The sequence below is a fragment of the Fulmarus glacialis genome, unplaced genomic scaffold (assembly GCF_000690835.1).
Source record: "Fulmarus glacialis isolate BGI_N327 unplaced genomic scaffold, ASM69083v1 scaffold9544, whole genome shotgun sequence".
Lineage (NCBI taxonomy): Eukaryota > Metazoa > Chordata > Aves > Procellariiformes > Procellariidae > Fulmarus > Fulmarus glacialis.
The window spans coordinates 5,332-13,445 of NW_009208669.1; the positions used below are offsets into that span (position 1 = coordinate 5,332).

Consider the following 8,114-nt stretch of genomic DNA (forward strand, 5'->3'; position numbering starts at 1 on the left):
AAGAGTGTGAGGAGTCCTCCCCCTGAGGAGGAAGGAGCGGCAGAGACAATGTGTGATGAACTGACCACAACCCCCATTCCCCGTTCCCCTGCACTGCTCGGGGGGAGAAGGTAGAGAAAATTGGGAGTAAAGTTGAGCCCGGGAAGAAGGGAGGGGTGGGGGGAAGGTGTTTTTAAGATTTACTTTTATTTCTCATTATCCTACTCTGATTTGGTTGGTAATAAATTAAATTAATTTTCCCCAAGTCGGGTGTGTTTTACCCGTGACAGTAATTGCTGAGTGATGTCACTGTCCTTATCTCGACCCACGAGCCTTTCATTATATTTTCTCTCCCCTGTCCCGCTAAGGAGGGGAGTGACAGAACGGCTTTGGTGGTTACCTGGCGTTCAGCCAGGGTCAACCCACCACAGCTATCCATTTATAGCAGCACAGCTATGGTAGCTGTGATGGGAGGTGAGGATGCTAAAACTGGGGCCAACCAACTTTGAAATTTCTTCAAAACAAGTGAAATCCTCCTTTCGAACAGAGCTGTAGAAAGAGAATTCTACTTTTCTTTGGCAACTTATCCAGCATTTCCATTTTCTTCTTCATGGGGTTTAAGTCTGCCCTTGAATTCTTTCATGCTACATTCATCTGATTGATGTCTGTACCAAGGTGAAGAACAACAGCATCTTGTTGCCTATGGTAGCTACAGAACACACCGAGTTTGGAGTGGAGCTACCCGAGCCTGTCTGAGTTGCAGTGCCTTTTGGTGACTGTTGTTCCCTGCCAGGTGTAGATCGGCTGTCACGCTGATGACATCAGCTATGCTGCGGAACTGAAGAGGCCTCCCTTGGTGGTAAAGAAGCCCAAAGATGAGAAAAACACCATGGAAATCTCTAGTCTGTGGGGTGGCCTCATAAATATCCTAGTGCCAAAGGGGAGCACATCAGGCCAAATATCAGTCACAATTAAAGAGGCTGTGCAGGCTCCATTCTTCGGGATCCCAAAAACCTAACTATAGGCAGGTAAGTAAAGATGTATTTCTGTATTGCTAGTTTGCCATATTTTCCTGTTTTTTTGCGGTCATGTATGGAGAAGACCTTAGAATAAGTAATGCTCCAGGAAAGCCTTTGCATAAGGCTTCACATTTCTCAGTGCAGAAAGTTTATTGATAGGACTTTCATTTAGGAATTAATCTCTGTCCATGTTCCCAGTATGAGCATGTCTGAGCCACCTTTAAAATGGCTTGATATTGAAAAGTGAATATCATCAACCCCTTGCAGCGACAGTAGACCTCGGGTCACCAAAGATGACCGGACCCCTCACCAGAATCTCAGGATCTGTCCACTCATTCAGTAAAACTTAGTTACATCTAGATTAACTTATTGTTTCTGAGGCTATGCAGAGGGTTTTAGCTATGATAATTCTCCTCTCTTTTCACACTTAAAACTTCTTTTTAAATTGGCTACCTTTTATCACCTGAATGCTGAATTAGAGGAAACTGACATCTCCGTCTGGCAGTCAACCATCCACCAGTACCCAGCCCCCCGGGCTGAGCAGGCCACAGAGAACATCATCCTGACAGTACCAGCTGCTGATGTATGCCACATGGACAACCCAGAGACTCTGTTTTCCATCTGGAACAAGATGATAAATGCAATAGCCAGACTGGCAGCCACACCAGCAACTTTTCCAAGGCCAGAGAGGATGGTGGCAGATGTCCAGATATCTCATGGTAAGTATCATAGCTAGAACATTTTGTCTTTATCTGTGATGGATATTTGTATGGAAAATACACAAGGCAGTAACATTATCACAAGATCATGCAGATCCTCAAATCAGCAGATTAATCCCACCAAATTCAAGGAGACTGCTCATGAGAGTAAGAATCTTCTGTGACTGTCAAGAGCTGGTACACAAAAGTAACACATTCTGCTGCTAAATCTGAGGCTATCCCAGGGTAAAACACAGTGGAGGGAGACAGGCTGGCCACAAAATTATGTGTATACTGTGTCACGTTACTCTTAGTACTGTAGGAGTGAGTTATGCTAATTGCAACAGAAAGAAGGGAGACAAAGCTAGCTGTTTTAGGCACAACAAATGGGATCTTGAAACTTAAATTAAGGCATGTAACAGACACAAAGGCAGCCTACTACATAATAAGACCCTGATGTTAGCAGGCGTAGGATCACTTACATCAGTGGGGAAGTGAGGGTAATGGTAGGGGGAAAAGTTTGTTATAAGCTGCATTTTGCTATCTGTCATTTAAGAAACGTGCTGCTTAAAGACAGCTCACTAGGCCAGTGGAACCAAACAGGCTGGAGCAGGCTGATATGTTATTATGGGTGGTAATGAGGCTCCTAGAGGCAAGTTTGCCAAATCTCACCATTATTTGCAATTAATCTTTGTTCAAGTATTGCACTTTTCTCAATATGATTGGCAGGTTCTTTCAGCTCTACTTGATTGCAACGCTAAAGGTGTTTTCTACCACTTAAATTGATAAATTCATCAGCTGCCCAGGCCACCACTGTCAATAAACCACAGCTCTAGCAGCTTAACTCACATGGTGTTGCTGCTGTCAGTGAAGTAGGACTAATTCGAAAGAGGCTGTCTTGAGTGTAAACAACTTGCACTTCAGTTACTAATAACCAGTTAATTATAATCACTAGTGAAATATAACCAAAATAAATAGGTACTATGTTTCCATGCTGCATGTGCTCCTCCAAGCATATCCTCACTTAAGAAGGATTTTATCAGAGTAATCAATCATTACATATGGCCACATGTGGCTCTGAATTTAACAATGAAGTTGTAATCTGTCAGTGACTCTGCAACAATTATGTTTAGATTACATGTCAGTTGCTAATTTTTGTAACTGCTAACCCCTCAAGCTCAACAGGGAACATGGGAGTACTATATTTTTCTCATTCGTTCTTACCATTAGTGACAGCCATATTTGAAAATTCAGACTCGGGACACGAAGATAACACAGTTATGAATGGTTTTGTACAGGTATAAAGGATGACCAAGCAGTTCATTTGGCAGTGCATGTCAGAGAGCAGAGTCCATCCCCTTCCCTGCTTTTTTAGCTGTATTGACTCTGTAAGCCTACTAAGCAAACCATGGCATGTGTATGACCCAGGCCAATCAGTAGGTTTTGTGCTATCACAAGCGGCTGTTCTGTAGTAATTTTTACTGATGCAACAGGAAGAACTGATTTCCAAACACCAGAGTTTAAAATCCTTGGATGTCTACAGATGCAAGTGAGCTTTAAGCCACTAGCTCTCCCTTCCCTTGAGCTGTAGAAAAACAGGAATGTTAAAAAACAGCATGACCCTGAACACGTGCAGACTTGATTCACAGCTGCTGTGAATCAGATCTTTCAAATGAGTTTGCACTGACTGAGAAGCTACCCTGAGAAACACTTGTTTAGATAGCTGCCATTCTCTGAGTGAAGCTGCACTCAGAAACAAAGACTTCTGGATTATTGATTTATGTGGGTCCTTCTCTTAATGTATTCGAGCCCTCTGCACAGATACTCACCATGTGATAGACAGCTATGTCCAACAGAGGCCACACTGGTAGAACCCAACATACAAAATTCTTCCAGCTTCTATCACTGCTGAAATAAGCGGTGAGTAGCACCATTTCAGAGATGGGAATGGCTCTGTATCCTCCCTGCACTATTCTGGAGCTGTAAGAAACCAGTGAAGGATCCACTGAGCCTATTGAATTGGCACTGAAGGAAAAAGAACTAAAGATAGTAAATTCCTACGAGAAGCTACTGAAATGTGATTTTTAAAGCTGGTTATGGTCATCAGCAACACTGAGAAACCCATGAGAGATATTAAGGAATATGTTAAGTCTGTTTGTCTTTTCTGAAAAAAGATTTTTACAAACAGCATGAGAAACAGCAAAACTGGAGCCGAAGTGATGACAATTATAGTGAAGTAGTAACTGTGGCCATCAGCAGCAAGTTCTATTCAAAGCTGAAGTGAACTATGGAATATTTTTCAATAGTAAAGAGCTGCTTTACTAAAAACACTGACAAGAATCTGCCTTCACAATAAAAAAAAAAAAAATCCCAGTTCACATTTTGCTTTCTGGTACAATAGATGTTGTCAGGGAAGAGTAGAGGCCGGCTGCTCCCGGAGGGACAGGGAGCCAGGAGTCACTGCAGTAACACAGCCAGCAGGATGCGTGCCTCACCAGCTGGGGGCCATCCCACAAGACCTGAGTGAGGCAAGCAGGGCAGACCTGGCACAACAGCCAGGGTCAGCTGAGAGTCCAGATCGCTAGACAAGTCTTCAGGGATGAGGCAGGTCTGAGGTCAAGCAAGCAATTCAATCTGCAGGTCAGAGTCAGGTCCAGTGATGGTAACCAGGATCAGACATAGTCCAGTGATTACCAGGCAGGCCCATCATGATAAGGCACATGTGAAATCAAGCGAGGAAGTCTGACCATGGATGAGGGTCTGGAACAACAGGGTCCATAGCCAGACACAGGCATGGCTGACAATGCTGGAGACAGGCACACCTACAACATAGCTCAGGCAGGGACTGACATCCCAGGGCTGAGCTGAAACGCAACCCCTGGGGCCACCAACAGGAGGTGTGGGTGGAATCCCCAGGTGGGGCTGCTCAAGGCCATTAAAGCCTTTTGGTACACTCAGGGCCCTGACACAAAATTTTGCAATGAAACATTTTAGTCTCCTGCCTGCAAGATGAAAATCTGCTTCTTCTTCTTCTTTGGGAGCACTTTAGGAAAAATAATCCATTTTTCTACTTTATTTGTGTCTGCTATTTATTGTGAGGTTTTCCCCCCATGTATTTCCTCCAGAGCCAGAACTTAGATTACAGAGTTTCTAGGGAGAGCTGGGGAGGGGTGCTGGGGTAATTTTCATCAACACAAACCACAGAGTTATTTGGCCATACAAGGATACAAACTGTCCTGGCACTAGCATCTTTCTTGCCAGATCTGAAAATAAGAAAAGACCAGTGCCAACAAAAAATTCTTCTACAGACAGAATTAGATTTCCACACCTCCTCTCCACTCCTGTAGCTGGGAGTACAGTCATCTGCAATGTCTGTAGCTCTGGCAAAAATAATTCGGCCTTTTTTGCTCTTTGCATTGGGTAGTGCTGAGGAGTGGTAATGGAGCAGAAGAGCATACAGTATGCACGTTAAACTTTTGCTTGTGGTTGATACATTTGATACTCCAGCACGGGGTATGGAAGCACATCATGAGCAGCATCCACTCATGACAACCAACCCAAAGAGTGAATTAACATAAAGAGATTGTATTTGCCTCACTGTGGTGTTCCATCCCATGAGCTTTCCCGGACAGATTGCCAAGATTCCCTGCAGGTTGGATGCATGCTGGCTACCCAGTCATGCATCATTTGGAGTCAGTGACAGAAATGGTAGATGTGCAGTCCCTCCAAGCCAATGGCCTTTGGGGTGCCATTCATGAGCTGGGCCACAATCAGTAGCAATCTGAATGAGTTTCCTCCTCACACCACCTGCAATCCCTGGTCTGTTTATGTGAATGAGACTGTGTTGGGCATCCCAAGAGATAAGGCCCACAATGCACTTGTGCTAGAACTTAAAAAGAAGAGCATTCAAGATTACATTGAAAATGGAGCACGGCTGAAGGACTGGGAAGTATTTACTGCCCTGGAGACATACCTGCAGGTAATCTGCAGCCAAATTAAGCTTGCAACAGATTTACAAACTGATCATTTTAATCCTGGCCTGCTTCTTTCCTTTTCCTCACTTTCTGCAACCACTTGATCCCTACCCTGGATTATCTCTCTCTGTTGACTATTAGTCTCCAACAGTGTCTTTGTGTGCCAGCTCGTAGGATTGCACAAACCAACATGAGTCAGTCCGGATCTGACTCTGAGTAGCATGCTTCAGCAGGACCCAGGGCTGCAGGGAAAAGTTTTTGAAGCAGTCCTTAAAAAATGTACTTGTTTTGAGTCATTTGTGATCTCAGCACAGTATAAAGGTCATTGGTCTGTGGAATGTACCAGTGTGGGATGTAATGGTAAGTCACAGCCTTTGGGTATTATCAAAGATGACTTCTGATCATTGATAATTGTTTCTTTTTCTTTTTTTTTTTTGTGTGTTTTAAACTTAAGCAAGTCTTTCAGTTTTGTTGGTGCAATACTTCATTCAGTAGCACCCAGGATTAATTGACAGTACAAACATCAAGTGCAGAGTCACCAAGCAGGGAGCCTGTATTTTGTGCTGAGAGAAGAGAGTCTTATGTATTACAAGCATGCAGAGATTATAAGTATGCATACTTATAATGGGTTGATATTTGTATCAATCTTGTTTTGAACAATTGTAACAACTGTAAAAAAATGTAACAATCAAGCCTGTAAGTGCAGCTATGCCCTTCAGGATAGAAAGCACTTATATAAATACTTGATTTTTCGTTTTGTGTGAATATTAGAAATATAGGCTTGTTGAATACTCTGACGGTGTTAAAAGGCTACTCTGATTATTCAGTAGGCATTTAGAATTTGCTGGGTAGCTACACTTATAAAAAAGAAAGAAAAATACCCTGTGAAAAGATCAGTAACTGAATTTAGTAAAAGGTTTTGTAAAGAATGCAGGTAGAGTAATTCTAAACTTCCATACATATATTTTGTACTGTTTCTCTTTTCTTACGGTTCATAGCTGCAAGAGGCCTTTGGAAAGCAGGCCTTCATTGAAATCTTTTCTGAATACCAAAATATGTCTGAGCTCCCAGATGATAATGACTCAAAAATGAATCTGTGGGCAGAAACCTTTTCTTGTCTGGTGAAGAAGAATTTGATTCCTTTCTTTAAGGCCTGGGGATGGCCCATCAAGGAGAGCCTTTCCCAGCAGCTGGCTGTTTCTTTCCCCAGTTGGTCAGATGATCCAATGAAGCAATATATCTCCTAAGCAGGTTTTTGCTCATGAAAATGAAAATGTGATTGCCTGTGATAAAGCCAGTTTTAAATAGTGCAATAGTTTTAAATGGTGTCTGAATCATATGGTATTATAATGAATCTGAGAAGCAGCTCTACACTGTAGATTGATAGAAGAGTTTGTTCTTGGCTCCCTCCCAAGTCTGCCTTTGTGTGTTAGGGTCCCACTATTTCCTTTCCCAACGGGAGTCATTTTAACCACAGAATGGGAAACATTTGCTATCTTAATATCTATGAAACAAAGCAACCACTTCCCATTTTTTTCTTCCTCTGTTTCCTTGTCTCTAAAAGGTTCTCTGTTCCAGACTTACTCTTGTTACAGATATGCAAAGTTTGTAAATTAAGATTGTTAGAAGAAGAGTAGGAACAGGGGAAAAAAATCACTTTAAAAATAGAGACATGCTAGGAGATAATAAAGCTAGAAATAAATGGAAGCACTCAGGTGAAATTACGGCTACTGCAATGAGAAATGAGAATGATTATTCAAAGGAAAACCTTGATGGACAGCATAGGAAAGGCCTTGATCTTTGTTTAATGTTTTGAAGGGGGTTGCTCTCATGCTCTGCTTTCAGAGTTGGTAGCTGTGTAGTGAGAAACTGCTGCTTTAGCTCATGTCAGAAGCAAAACAGTGTCCAGGCTGTGGACAGTTACCTCCTTGATCCTCAGCTAGAATAAATCTGCAGACATCCAGTGAATGTAAAATTGTGGCAACTCACTCTGCCTAAGGATCTAAGACAGCAGGTGCCTCACCTCACAGGATTGAATGTGTTGACACGAAAGCAGCACTGGAGTGTGTTTACAATTGTCTATTTTGATCTCCAATTTAGTTGGAACCAGTGCTGGTGGTTATCATGAGTGCAAGGGACCCTCCCTCTGCAACTGACGTGGATTGTGACTAACATGGGAAAGAAGAGCATGAGAGAGGGGAGCAATGTCTAGAGAGGGGAGAGAAGGGAGCTGGGGTGTGAAGGGTTGGACAAGTGCTCAGGGGAAAGGGGGAAGGAGAGGAGCTCCAGCAAAGCAGAGACACTATGGCTTGCTGCCCCCTTCAATGCCCACATATTACAAAAGGGTCTGTGGGACTCCACATCTTTCTCTGCGGACATTGTGCACTGTGTTGCAGGAGGCCAGTTGTCCAGTGAGGGCTGCTGAGTTTCCTGGTCAATCCTGT

At 43.0% G+C, this 8,114-nt stretch overlaps 1 pseudogene; it reads left to right on the forward strand.

Annotated features, from left to right (window-relative positions):
* LOC104075900 overlaps positions 1-6,917 on the forward strand; it is a 10,566-nt pseudogene extending 3,649 nt beyond the window's left edge.
* Positions 6,918-8,114: the final 1,197 nt, after the last annotated feature.